The sequence below is a fragment of the Rana temporaria genome, chromosome 1, assembly GCF_905171775.1.
Source record: "Rana temporaria chromosome 1, aRanTem1.1, whole genome shotgun sequence".
NCBI lineage: Eukaryota > Metazoa > Chordata > Amphibia > Anura > Ranidae > Rana > Rana temporaria.
Window position 1 is genome coordinate 35,328,938 of NC_053489.1, and position 14,958 is coordinate 35,343,895.

Here is a 14,958-nt window from a genome sequence, read left to right on the forward strand (position 1 = left end):
TCCCCCCAAATGCAGCCAGTTTCCCCCTCAAATGCAGCCAGTTTCCCCCTCAAATGCAGCCAGTTTCCCACCCAAAGGCAGCCAGTTTCCCCTCAAATGCAGCCAGTTTCCCCTCAAATGATGCCAGTTTCCCCTCAAATGCAGCCAGTTTCCCCCCAAATGCAGCCAGTTTCCCCCCCAAATGCAGCCAGTTTCCCCTCAAATGCAGCCAGTTTCCCTCCAAATGCAGCCAGTTTCCCCTCAAATGCAGCCAGTTTCCTCTCAAATGCAGCCAGTTTCCCCTCAAATGCAGCCAGTTTCCCCTCAAATGCAGCCAGTTTCTCCTCAAATGCAGCCAGTTTCCCCCTCAAATGCAGCCAGTTCCCCCCCAAATGCAGCCAGTTTCCCTCCAAATGCAGCCAGTTTCCCCTCAAATGCAGCCAGTTTCCTCTCAAATGCAGCCAGTTTCCCTCCAAATGCAGCCAGTTTCCCCTGAAATGCAGGCAGTTTCTTCTCAAATGCAGCCAGTTTCCCCTCAAATGCAGCCAGTTTCCTCTCAAATGCAGCCAGTTACCCTCCAAATGCAGCCAGTTTCCCCTCAAATGCAGCCAGTTTCCTCTCAAATGCAGCCAGTTTCTCCTCAAATGCAGCCAGTTTCCCCCTCAAATGCAGCAAGTTTTCCCCCAAATTCAGCCAGTTTCCCCCCAAATTCAGCCAGTTTCCCCTCAAATGAAGCAAGTTTCCCCTCAAATTATGCCAGTTTCCCCTCAAATGATGCCAGTTTCCCCCCAAATGCAGCCAGTTTCCCCTCAAATGATGCCAGTTTCCCCCCCAAATGCAGCCAGTTTCCCCTCAAATGCAGCCAGTTTCCCCCCAAATGCAGCAAGTTTCCCCTCAAATGCAGCCAGTTTCCCCTCAAATGCAGCCAGTTTCCCCCTCACTCCAGCAAGTTTCCCCCCAAATGCAGCCAGTTTCCCCTCAAATGCAGCAAGTTTCCCCTCAAATTATACCAGTTTCCCCTCAAATTATGCCAGTTTCCCCCCAAATGCAGCCAGTTTCCCCTCAAATGCAGCCAGTTTCCCCCCAAATGCAGCCAGTTTCCCCTCAAATGCAGCCAGTTTCCCCCAAATGCAGCAAGTTTCCCCTCAAATGCAGCCAGTTTCCCCTCAAATGCAGCCAGTTTCCCCCTCAATCCAGCCAGTTTCCCCTCAAATGGAGCCAGTTTCCCCCTCAAATGCAGCCAGTTTCCCCCTCAAATGTAGCCAGTTTCCCCTCAGATGCAGCCAGTTTCCCCCTCAAATGCAGCCAGTTTCCCCTCAAATGCAGCCAGTTTCCCCTCAAATGATGCCAGTTTCCCCTCAAATGCAGCCAGTTTCCCCCCAAATGCAGCCAGTTTCCCCCAAATGCAGCCAGTTTCCCCTCAAATGCAGCCAGTTTCCTCTCAAATGCAGCCAGTTTCCCCTCAAATGCAGCCAGTTTCCCCCTCAAATGCAGCCAGTTCCCCCCCAAATGCAGCCAATTTCCCTCCAAATGCAGCCAGTTTCCCCTCAAATGCAGCCAGTTTCCTGTCAAATGCAGCCAGTTTCCCCCCAAATGCAGCCAGTTTCCCCTTGAATGCAGCCAGTTTCCCCTCAAATGCAGCCAGTTTCCCCTGAAATGCAGCCAGTTTCCCCTCAAATGCAGCCAGTTTCTCCTCAAATGCAGTCAGTTTCCCTCTCAAATGCAGCCAGTTTTCCCCCAAATGCAGCCAGTTTCCCCTCCAAATGCAGCCAGTTTCCCCTCAAATGCAGCCAATTTCCTCTCAAATGCAGCCAGTTTCTCCTCAAATGCAGCCAGTTTCCCCTCAAATGATGCCAGTTTCCCCTCAAATGATGCCAGTTTCCCCTCAAATGCAGCCAGTTTCTCCCCCAAATGCAGCCAGTCCCCCCCCCCAAATGCAGCCAGTTTCCCCCCAAATGCAGCCAGTTTCCCCCCCAAATGCAGCCAGTTTCCCCCCAAATGCAGCCAGTTTCGCCTCAAATGATGCCAGTTTGTCGTCCCCCTGCCCGGAACTTACCTTTTTCGGGTCAGCGCCGTCCTCCTCCATGCTCCCTCTGCTTCCTCCAAGTCCTCGATGTCTTCTCCCGTCCTCAATGTCGCTTCAGCCAATCAGGTGACCGGTAACCAGACCTGGTGCACCTGATTGGCTGAGAGGCGGATCAGTGTTAGGGAAGCGATTCCCTAACACAGCATGGTTTACACAGGGAACGCACAGCCGTGCGCCCGCTGTTTAACCATTTGGAAGCCGATTAGAGCCCACATGCTCTAATCAGGAAGCCTATTAGAGCAGATGGCTCTAATCAGGCACTTCCAAAACACACCCACCGCTGTTATTCCGATGGCCGGCGCTCAACAGGGGGCCAGACACCTGAATAGGGGGCCGCAGCGGCGACAATAGATATACCTTATTCATGCAATACATGAATCTATGTATTGTTGAGTGACGGTGCAGGAGAGAGGGGGCTGCACTCCTGCGCCCACTATGGACGCACCGCCACTGGTCCTGAGCCCCCTTACTGGTCAGCAATGCCACCGATCACATTGAATGACCAATGGGTAGGGCTCATTTGGCAGACGTCAACCATTGACTTCCGCAAGTCGAGATTTGCCTATAACTTTGTCTGGCAATATCTGTGGCTGCCCTTGTTTTAACACGTGGTTTTCACGGAAGGTGGCCTCTTTTCATTGATCTTATCCTTCGCACGCCTGGTTTCAGTTGCCCAAGTTTGTTATAGGTGTACTTTGAGGGACAATTATGATACCCTAGGCAAAACCTCATTTTACCATCCCCTGGCTCCACCCCTGACTCCACCCTCTTTTCCCTGCCCGTGTAAACCCCCACCTTTTTAATAAAGCACCCATCAAATGCAGCCCACCAGCACGCATCAAATGCAGCCTCACCAGCACCCATCAAATGCAGCCTCACCAGCACCCATCAAATGCAGCCTCACCAGCGCCCATCAATGCAGCCTCACCAGCGCCCATCAATGCAGCCTCACCAGCGCCCATCAAATGCAGCCTCACCAGCGCCCATCAAATGTAGCCTCACCAGTGCCCATCAAATGCAGCCTCACCAGCGCCCATCAAATGTAGCCTCACCAGTGCGGTTCAATGCAGCCTCACCAGTGCGCATCAATGCAGCCTCACCAGCGCCCATCAAATGCAGCCTCACCAGCGCCCATCAAATGCAGCCTCACCAGCGCCCATCAAATGCAGCCTCACCAGCGCCCATCAAATGCAGCCTCACCAGTGCGGTTCAATGCAGCCTCACCAGTGCGCATCAATGCAGCCTCACCAGCGCCCATCAAATGCAGCCTCACCAGCGCCCATCAAATGCAGCCTCACCAGCGCCCATCAAATGCAGCCTCACCAGTGCCCATCAAATGTAGCCTCACCAGTGCCCATCAAATGCAGCTTCACCAGCACCCATCAAATGCAGCCTCACCAGTGCCCATCAATGGAGCCTCACCAGCACCCATCAAATGCAGCCTCACCAGCGCCCATCAAATGCAGTCTACCAGTGCCCATCAATGAATGTTTGCTTGCTTCCATTCATTTGGGAATCGGGACACAGACACAGTCCTCCGCCGCGGCTTCGCCTCTGACACTATGCGCGAAGAGAGCGGCGACTTAGTTGCTTGCTGCAGAGAGAAGAGAATAGGAACACCAATGGCCGGGCGCCCTAGACAGCAGTGAGCCCTAGGCGGCTGCCTAGTTTGCCTAGTGGTATCACCTGCCCTGATGACAACCCCAAAACGCATTGCGTTTGCAGCCACTAAATCGCATGGTACCATGTGGTTTGATGCAGCCGCGTATTCTAAAAAATGAGTGCTTACTTTTTACGCATTCCAGTGCGTTTTGCAACCCATTTAAATGAATGGGCCGTCAAAACCACATTGCATGGGAATATAATGGAAAGAATAATCTTTACATTTCCTCTAAATGGTGAGAGAAATGGGATGGAATGAAGGAGTGTTGGCGAGTCTGAGGAGTGAAAGGAATATAAAGGAAGTTTTCTGTCTACAAGGAAGTTTCCACTTAATGTAATGACTGGAAAATCTTATGCCTTCTCCACCACTTCTCCGCGGCCTTACAGAGCGCTCGCTGTGCCCGTGCGTTTCACGACACTCGTTTCTTTTTTTGCGATTTGCCACAGAAATGTTTTAAAGGGGTGTTCCAGCCTTTTTTTAAGTTTATTAAAAGTCAGCAGCTACAAAAAGTGTAGCTGCTGGCTTTTAATAAACAGACACTCGCCTGCTCCGCAGTTCCAGCGACGCGCTGGCCGGGGGTTCCGCTCCTCGCTCCCCCCCCCCCAATGGTTGCTGGCGGTACTGCTTCTGATGTATAAAAAACAGACCAGTGATATGTCCATAATGTTAAAGCGGTAGTTCACCCTCACCCACATGATTTTACCATCGAGACAGGCATTGTAGCGCGAGCTACAGTATGCCTGTCCCGATTTTTTTAACCCCGGACTCACCTTGTAATCGGACATCGTAGATTTCGGCTCCCGCGGGGAATGGGCGTGCCTATGGAGAGGGAGGATGATTGACGGCCGGCCCTGGCACGTCACTCTCCCCGAAGACAGCCGGAGTAGGTCTCGGCTGTTCACGGCGCCTGCGCACAGGCTATGTGCAGGCGCCGTGAAGAGCCAAGCCTATTTCGGCTATTTCCGGAGAAGCGTGACGCGCCAGAGCCGGCCGTCAATCATCCTCCGTCTCCATAGGCACGCCCATTCCCCGGTATATTCGATGAACGATTACAAGGTGAGTACGGGGGTAAAAAATTTGGGACAGGCATACTGTAGCTCGCGCTACAATGCCTGATTTTATGGTAGTAGAAAAAAAAAAAAAAATGTTTCCGTTCATAGGGTGAACCCCCGCTTTAAAGACCATGGGCCAGATTCATGTAGAAATCCGGCGGCGTAACGTATCCCATTTACATTACACCGCCGCAAGTTTTCAGCGTAAGTGCTTGATTCACAAAGCACTTGCCTGTAAACTTGCGGCGGCGTAGCGTAAAGCCGTCCGGCGCAAGCCCGCCTAATTCAAATGGGGCGTGTACCATTTAAATTAGGCGCGTTCCCGTGCCGAACGTACTGCGCATGCTCCGTTTTGAAATTTCCCGCCGTGCTTTGCGTGAAATGACGTCGCCCCGACGTAATGTTTTGAATGGTCGACGTGCGTTACGTCCTTTCGTATTCCCGGACGACTTATGCAAAAAAAAAAAAAAAATTGAAATTCGACGCGGGAACGACGGCCATACTTTAACATGGCCTGTCTATTTTTACACCACCTAAATAGCACCCGTAACTTTGCGACGGGAAAAGCCGACTAGCGACGACGTAAGAGAATGCGACGAACGCGCGTACCTTCGTGGATCGCCGTAAATAGCTAATTTGCATACCCGACGCGGAAAACGACGCAAACTCCACCCAGCGGCCATCGAAGTATTGCATCCTAAGATCCGAAGGCGTACAAAGCCGTACGCCTGTTGGTTCTTAGCCAAATGCCGTCGTATCTTGGTTTGTGAATTCAAAATAAAGATACGACGCGGCAAATTTGAAAGTACGCCGGAGTATCAGTAGATACTCCGACGTACTTTTTCTGTGAATCTGGCACCATAAAACTCCTATGAAAAAAGCAGAATCAAAGTTTGATTCTGCTTTTTTCATAGGAGTTATATGATCTTTAACATTATAGACATATCACTGGTCTGTGTTTTATATATTCATATTTTCAGATAAATCACAGGTTTATTTATTTATTTGGGGGGGGGGGGGGTGTTCTGGCATTCAGTTTTTGAGAATCGTGAGAGAATCGTGATCTTTAGTCTAAGCAAAAGAATCGCGATTCTCATTTTGACCAGAATCGTGCAGCTCTAGTGCACAGCCATTTTCCGATCTCTCCAGAGATGTTCAATCGGGTTCAAGTCTGGGCCACCCAAGGACATTCACAGCGTTGTCCCGTAGCCACTCCTTTGTTATCTTGGCTGTATGCTTGGGGTCGTTGTCCTGTTGGAAGATGAACCTTCACCCCAGTCTGAGGTCCAGAGCGGTCTGGAGCAGGTTTCCTTCAACAATGTCTTTGTGCATTGCTGCGTTCATCTTCCCTTCGATCCTGACTAGTCTCCCAGTTTCTGCTGAAAAACATCCCCACAGTATGATGCTGCCACCACCATGCTTCACTGTAGGGATGGAATTGGCCAGGTGATGCGATCATCACCGACGTGTCTGGTTTTCTCTAGACGTGACATCTTCTTATATTAAGCAGTTAACCCTTGCAGTGTGGGCACAACCCCCGCTACAAGGTATCATTTTTACGTTTCCCAGAATTGGGCTTTAAAATAAGGAATAAGGGAATTTAATAAATATGGGCACTTAACCACTTAACGCCCGCCGCACGCCTATTTACGTCCACAGAATGGCACGTACAGTCCGATCGGGACCCCTCCCCCCCCCCCCGCTGCGTGCGGCGTGCGGATTCCCGCGGGGAGCGATCCGGGACGACGGCGCGGCTATTCGTTTCTAGCCGCCCCCTCGCGATCGCTCCCTGGAGCTGAAGAACGGGGAGAGCCGTATGTAAACACGGCTTCCCCGTGCTTCACTGTGGCGGCTGCATCGATCGAGTGATCCCTTTTATAGGGAGACTCGATCGATGACGTCAGTCCTACAGCCACACCCCCCTACAGTTGTAAACACACACTAGGTGAACCCTAACTCCTACAGCGCCCCCTGTGGTTAACTCCCAAACTGCAACTGTCATTTTCACAATAAACAATGCAATTTAAATGCATTTTTTGCTGTGAAAATGACAATGGTCCCAAAAATGTGTCAATATTGTCCGAAGTGTCCGCCATAATGTCGCAGTCACGAAAAAAATCGCTGATCGCCGCCATTAGTAGTAAAAAATAAATAAAAATAAAACTATCCCCTATTTTGTAAACGCTATAAATTTTGCGCAAACCAATCGATAAAAGCTTATTGCGATTTTTTTTACCAAAAAATAGGTAGAAGAATACGTATCGGCCTAAACTGAGGAAAAAAAATGTTTTATATATGTTTTTGGGGGATATTTATTACAGCAAAAAGTAAAAAATATTGCATTTTTTTCAAAATTGTCGCTCTATTTTTGTTTATAGCGCAAAAAATAAAAACCGCAGAGGTGATCAAATACCACCAAAAGAAAACTCTATTTGTGGGGAAAAAAGGACGCCAACTTTGTTTGGGAGCCACGTCGCAGGACCGCGCAATTGTCTGTTAAAGCGACGCAGTGCTGAATTGTAAAAACGCCTTTGGGCATTTAGCAGCATATTGGTCCGGGGCTTAAGTGGTTAAAAGTCAGCAGCTACAAAAAGAGTAGCTGCTGGCTTTTAATAAACATACACTCACCTGCTCCACGTTCCAGCGACGCGCCGGCCCGGGCTCCGCTCCTCTCCCCCCATCTCCGTCTTCATTCTAAGTGTGGGCACCCATTGCGCATTCGTGAGCGGCGCTGCGCCATCTGATTGGACAGGCGATCGCCTGGGACCTGTCACATGTCCCAGGCGATCGCCTTCAGGGAAGGGCTGCCAAAAGGCGATTAGGCTATTCGCCTTAGCAGCCCCTCGGCAGAAGGAGGAAGTGGGACAGGAAGTCTCACTCCTCCTGAAGCCCCCACTCCCCCCCCAAAAAAATGACATGCCAAATGTGGCATGTAAGGGGGTGAGGAGCGGATTAACTTAAGCGGAAGTTCCACTTTTGGGTGGAACTCCGCTTTAACATTTTAACCTTCTTTCTTTCTTTCTTTATAATAGGAAAACAGAAAAAGCGATTCCCCTGCGTTGTGCCCTCCAAAAATCATACGGTGTATAGAAGGCCTTACTGATTTGTATAGGAAATTTTCCGCAGCATCCTCCAGTTCTACCAATAGCTGACACTGAGGTTTAAGTTGCTATATGCGGCTGCAGACTAATGTGTCTTCCCGTACAAACGTCTCAGGGGAGGGGGGGGGGGGTTATATCTTGCATTACAGCCAAATCTTGAGCCTTTTCCTGGCGCTCTTTAAAATTACTACGCAGCTTTATTGATTCCGTTACGTGGATGCTTTCACTTTTCTGCAAAGGCTTTTTCTATGACGTCGGTTGCTTTATATATCCACGGCGTTTTCTTATCGCGGCTGTTCTGATTGGTCTTACGGGCTTCTCTATTTCTATGTGCAACCTTGATGTGACATTGTCAAGATAAAACACTAGAAGGACATCGATTTACAGGGCGCGATTCTGGTCATATTTAGAGGTTTGCTGCCTCCTGCGGTGTCTTCTGGGGGAAACCCGCTCAAGTTTCGGGCCAACAAATAGTATATCAAAGAATGAAGTAAAGTAAAGATTTACAGATAGTCTTTGAAAAATGCAGGATAATTAAGGTTGTCCATGAAAAAAAGTCTGTTAAGATATTGATTTTTCATCCTATGTTTGACTATAAGCCAGTTACAGGAGCCGATTAACAGAATGAAATACAGTAAAACCTTGGACTTGGATAATTCATTCCGGAAACATGCTTGTAATCCAAAGCACTTGTATATCAAAGCACATTTTCCCATAAGAAATAATGGAAACTCAGATGATTCGTTCCACAACCATTTATTCATAGGTAGGGTTGAGCGAACCCGAACTGTAAAGTTCGGGACGGACTTTGAGTTTTTCCCGGACCCGAACCCGAATAATTGGAAAAAGTTTGGGTCCGGGATCGGAGTTCGGGAAAAAAAAATGCGCGGAGGTCCCCGCAAATTCAATAACCAGACCCTTTAGGTCTGGTATGGATATTAAAGGGAACCCCGCCGTCAATTTAAAAAAAAAATGACGTGCAGTTCCCCCTAAATATCCATAACCAGACCCGTTATCCGAGCACGTTGACCTGGCCGGCCGCAGAAAAAAGAGGGGGGGACAGAGTGCGGCCCCCCCCCTCTCCTGAACCGCACCAGGCCACATGCCCTCAACATGGAGAGGATGTCCCCATGTTGATGGGGACAAGGGTCTCATCCCCACAACCCTTGCCCGGTGGTTGTGGGGGTATGCGGGCGGGAGGCTTATCAGAATCTGGAAGACCCCTTTAACAAAGGGGACCCCCCAGATCCTGACCCACCCTGTGTGAAATGGTAATGGGGTACACTGTACCCCTACCATTTCACGAAGTAAGTGTAAAGTCTTGTAAAAAAAAACCACATGTAGAATAAAGTCCTTTATTAATAAAAAAGAAAAAAGAAAAAAACTCCAGCGGTGATAATCCACTCGTTCCCGGCTTCCTGCTCCAACGTTGTCCTGATCCAGCGACGGCTGCGGGTGATCTCCAGCGATGAGAAGATCCAGCGACGGGTGATCTCCGCTCCAGCGATGAGAAGATCCATTTAACCCGGAGCGCAGCATCCCCGACCTCCACTCACCGCTGGACACAGCCCAGCGAATGACGCGCTGGAGCTGTGACATTACTTATATAGAGGAGGCAGGGCCACCCGTCACGTGACTCCGCACCCTCTGACGTACCCTCTGCTACGTCACTGGGTAAGCCCCGGCTTCCCTCTTCCTGGGCTTCCCCAGTGACGTAGCAGAGGGTACATCAGAGGGTGCGGGGTCACGTGACGGGTGGCCCTGCCTCCTCTATATAAGTAATGTCACAGCTTCAGCGCGTCATTCGCTGGGCTGTGTCCAGCGGTGAGTGGAGGTCGGGGATGCTGCGCTCCGGATGAATGGATCTTCTCATCGCTGGAGCGGAGATCACCCGTCGCAGGATCTTCTCATCGCTGGAGATCACCCGCAGCCGTCGCTGGATCAGGACAACGCAGGAAGCCGGGAACGAGTTTTTTTTATTAATAAAGGACTTTATTCTACGGTGTGTGTGTGTTTTTTTTTTAAAGTTCGGGTTCGGACCCGAACCCGAACATCCAGGTGTCCGCTCAACTCTATTCATAGGTCCTTCAGTTTATAGTCCATATAAAAAGATTCTAGCAATGTGATTGGTTGTGTAACCATAAAATGTCCATCCACAAATGGAAGCCTCTACAAGGAGATTAGAAGCAAAAATCCAACAGGAGCTCCAGAGTATAAAAGAGAAGAGAGGCGCCTCTAAGTGTAGCAATATGGTTACATTTAATGAAGGTAAAACATTTAGCAACTCACATGATGATTAGAAGAGGCACACCTAAGTATGCAGAGGTAAAGCCGTCCACATAGACCGTCCTCCTCACCACCGGCTCTCACCGATATCAGTCTGCAATCGTGACCGGGAAACAGGGGCGTCGGGAGGGGGTGGCTAGCCGTGGCTGAAGCCCCGAATGTGACCCCGTAAAGTCCTGAGTCTCACGGTGGCAGGACTGCATTTTTAGCCCCGAGCCGCCGAGCAAGTAGCGAGCGCCAGGATCGATTTGATCCCGAGCGCCGCCGAGTGTGGCCGAGTCCCATAGCAGGTCCCGGCTTCTGGAGCCTGCGCAACGCCTATGATGGACGTCCAACTGGTCCAATGCCACGACCGCAGGACGTATGATGTCCATCATAGGTGCTGCACTGGCTCCAGAAGGCGGGAATTACAATACGGACGCCGCGCCGGCACCACATCCCTGCTCGGCACTCGGGCGGGCCACGGGCGGCTCTCCTCTCCTCCTGGGATCTCCTCAAGGCTCCTAGGCTCTCCTCCCCTCCAGCCAGGCTCCTCAGCTCTCTGACAGAATGACTGCCTGCTGCTGTGACACCGCTGAGCTGAGGTAAGTCAGAACCGTCAGACAGTGTAATAATGTGTATGTAAATGTCAGTGTAGGTAGGTCAGTGTGTGTCAGTAACTACCGTCAATGCAGGTAGGTCAGTGTATGAAGGTCAGGTAGGTCACATGCTAGCCAAAAAAAAAAAACCTGCGTCGCATACAAACCGCCCCCCTCCCTGGTTCCCGGGCCTTGGACTTCGGGCTGAAGCCCTTGGTCTTTTTGCCACCTAGCAACGCCCCTGTCGGGAAGACTACCCTGCAGTAGAGCGATCTGAAAGCTTTACCCCAGATGCATACTTAGATGTGCCTGTTTTAATCATCAACCATGTGAGTTTCTAAATGTTGTACCGTCATTAAATGGAACCATATTGCTACACTTAGAGGCGCCTCTCTTTTATTTTATACTCATGCAAACCGCTCTTAAACCAAATTACTCTCAAACCAAGGTTTTACTGTATACTGGAAGAAGGAAACTGAAACCAAAGTAGACCCAAGAACCCAAAGTTCACGATGGTCTCCAACCTCCATCCTCTGGGACTACCCAAGTTTGGGGATGATGTTATCTGCAAATACCAACTTGTCTTCTGTTTATCATTTAGAGGGCAACACTAGTATATATTCAGAGAGTGCATACCTTGTATATTTTACTAGCACTTGAACTCGTTGACAAGTCACTACAAATAGAACAAACCAGAGATGTATGGCTCTTGAAATAGAGCAGAAAGCTCAGTGCTCATTACTTGATCACCGTGCACCCAGAGGAACCTACATTCACAGAGACATGACTATCATGACAAACCATTTTACTTCATTAGCAATGTTTAGCTATTTGACTTTACACCAGTACTAAAGGCCTTTGCTGTTTAATTGGAAAACTCTTAGCAAGATAAATACATTTAAAAATTAATTATTAAAATAAAAAATACAGACACATAGATGCAGACTCACCAGTTCCATAAATGCAGCCTAACCAGCACTGGGGGGGAGGGGCATTCTCTCCCTCGGCTATTTGACAGTTTTTGGTTGTAGTGATAGGCTGCTAGGCCTAAGCAGTGTCACAAGGAAGCAAGCAATGTGCTCCTGTAGGCAAGTGCAGTCTATTTTCTCCACTGTAGGCAGCACTTGACCGCAGCATCATTGCAGTTGGAGGGGAAGCCAGGGTCACTGGGTAAGCTATCCGATTTGATGCTGCTACCCCATGTGACTCTGTCAGCCATCTTGACTCAGACCCTGGCTCCTAGGCTTGGTGTGCATTTTCACGTGTGGGTAGTGTAGGGACAGTTCACCAGTCTGACCGGGACAGTGATTAGCGGCAGGGTGAGGTTCCAGACAAACAGGAAAATGATAGGGACACGCCATGGGACTGTAAGCGGCAGGCTAAGCTATCAAACATGCAAAGAAATAGAACACAACCAACTCACCGTATGGATTAAAATAGGGCACAGCCTGGTTTATTGGTTTAAATCATCCAACACTATAAACTGTATCTGCACTGTAACTTTATTTAACCAAACGGACCAAGAATTTAGATTAACCATCTTCTTACATATACCCTTTGATCAGGGCTTTTTTTCAGCAGGAACGCAGGGGAACGCAGTTCTGGCACCTCCAGATCTGAATGTATGTAATGGTGCTCGGAGGTGGGTAAGGAGTGAAACCAAGCAATGGTGCTCAGAGGTGGGTAGGGGGTGAAACCAATGAATGGTGCTTGGAGGTGGGTAATGGGTGGAGAAAAGGAATGGTGCTCGGAGGTGGGGTGGGCTGGAACCAAAGAATGGTGCTCGGAGGTGGGTAGGGGGTGGAACCAAGAAATGGTGCTCAGAGGTGGGTAGGGGGTGAAACCAATGAATGGTGCTTTAGAGGTGGGTAGGGGGTGGAACCAAGAAATGGTGCTCAGAGGTGGGTAGGGGGTGAAACCAATGAATGGTGCTCAGAGGTCGGTAGGAGGTGAAACCAATGAATGGTGCTCAGGGGTGGGTAGGGGGTGGTGCCAAGGAATAGTGCTGGGAGGTGGGTAGGGGGTGGAACCAAGGAACTGTACTCAGAGATGGGTAGGGAGTGGAACCAAGGAATGGTGCTTGGGGGTGGGTAGGGGGTGGACACAAGAGGTGACAGAAGGAGGGAGTTCCTGCACCTATTCTCTGAGAAAAAAAGCCCTGCCTTTGATATAAATAACAAAAGGGACCCACCACATAAACTGGCTATGATAAGGGAAGGGGTTGGGAGGTGAGCCCCTTGTGATGAACCCTCTCTGGCAACTGGCACTGGCAAGACTCTTGTGACAGCCTCTTTAAATAGGGACCCCAAAGCCTTGTAGAAAATTCTGGGGGGTCATATGACCCTAAATGACCTATCCCTAAATGACCCCTTAATATTCCAGAAGGTTCTTAATCATGGAAACTTAATTAGCCTGACATAATAAGCCTCATTTAAATCAATTGCAGTGGGGCTTATACCGCAGTCACCATGGTCCCATAAGGGAAAAGGGGGGCCTAAAAATACTTTTTCCCCTTACATTCTTCCTAGACATTTCCCCATTTTGGGTTTGGACCAGCCAGGTCACATACTTTTCCTCAAGCCAGACACTGTCAGCACACATCCTTGTTGCATTCTGTGAGTGTTCACCGGTTGGGCGCCACCTTGCCCGGCTTGTTGTGTATTGCTAAACTTTGAAGCGGAACTTCACCTATAAGGGGAAAATTACGGTTCCCTCCCTCCTCTACAATATTTGGGACATTTTTTTGGGGGGTGGGGGATGGAGCAGGTACCTGATTTTGACAGGTACCCACTCCCATTTGGCTTGCCTAAGAGGAAGTTCTCCTCCCTTCCCTGCACGTAGTCCACATCACAGGACCATTCAGACCGCGCAGCGTGACTCGTGCATGCGTAGTGGGTAGCCAGCAAGAAGCCGCAAGAAATCACAGCCAGGTGCCTACAGTTAAGATGTTGGTGCCGGGGACCGAAGACTGGTGGAAAAACGTCTCACAACGCTAGATCCTGGGACAGGTGAGTGTCTGTTTATTAAAAGTCAAGAGAAGACAGTGAGACCCGGGAGAAGACAGTGCCCTGCTAGGGGGAACACAATGGGGTTGATTTACTAACAGGAAATCCACTCTGCACTATAAGTGCACCGCAAGTACACTTGAAAGTGCACTTGTAGTGCAGTCGCTGTAGATCTGAGGGGAAGCTCTGAAATTAGGGGAAGCTCTGCTGATTTTATCATCCAATCATTTTCTTATTTTCTTTGCATGTCCCCCTCAGATCTCCAGCGACTGCACTTGCAGTGCACTTGTAGTGCAAAGTGGATTTGCCTTTCGTAAATAAACCCCAATGTCTCAGCAGGAGGGATTACCCTGTCAGCGCTGTCTATGTTGATGGGGGAATCATGGTTGCAGGAAAGAAATTCGCTCCATCTATGGCCTAGTTGTTGCAATTTCATTTGTTAATTTTCTTTTAACTGGTTTTATGACCAACCAAAGTAAGTCAACTCAAACAATCAATTGTATGTGTTATTTAGTAGCGGCCCACATTCTCTGCAGTGCAGTCTAATGCCGGCGTAGTGTTAATCTTGCTGTGTTGTCCCCTCTATGTGACATTGCTGGGTAGCTCAGGGATTGTAATGCTCTGACATCACTTATTATGTTTTGATAGAGCTACGTTGGTAGCACATTTATATACTGAGCTTCCATTGGCCCTCTCTTACACCGTCTGTTCGGGTGACCTTCACTGTGTCAGTGTACAGAGCCCACTGTTGTCTCATGTGTCACAATCTGTCCTTAAAATTCCGCGTACACACGGTCGTTTTTTGTGATAAAAAAAACGACATTTTTAAAAACGTCATTTAAAATGACCGTGTGTGGGGAAAACGTTGTTTTATGTCTTCTGAAAAATGACAAAAAAAAAATTCGAACATGCTTCAATTTTTTATGTCGTTTTTTCAAAACAACTTTGTCATAAAAAATGACCGTGTGTAGGCTAAAACGACGTTTAAAACAACGTTTTTAAACCCGCTCATGCTCAGAAGCAAGTTATGACGCGAGCTTGAATGGAACAGAGTGCCGCCGTACGTGCTGAACGTAACCGCGCTTTGCTAGAGCATTTTGCAAAAAACGAGGGTGTGTAGGCAACGTCGTTTTTTAAAATGAAGTTTGAAAAACGTCGTTTTTTTTATATTATGAGAAAAAACAACGTTTTTTTACAAGACAAAAAAC

The 14,958-nt window shown here is 49.0% G+C and overlaps 1 protein-coding gene across 2 annotated transcripts in view; it reads left to right on the top strand.

Annotated features, from left to right (window-relative positions):
• ST8SIA5 (ST8 alpha-N-acetyl-neuraminide alpha-2,8-sialyltransferase 5) overlaps window positions 1-14,958 on the top strand; it is a 125,908-nt gene that overhangs the window by 8,931 nt on the left and 102,019 nt on the right. The window lies entirely within an intron of this gene.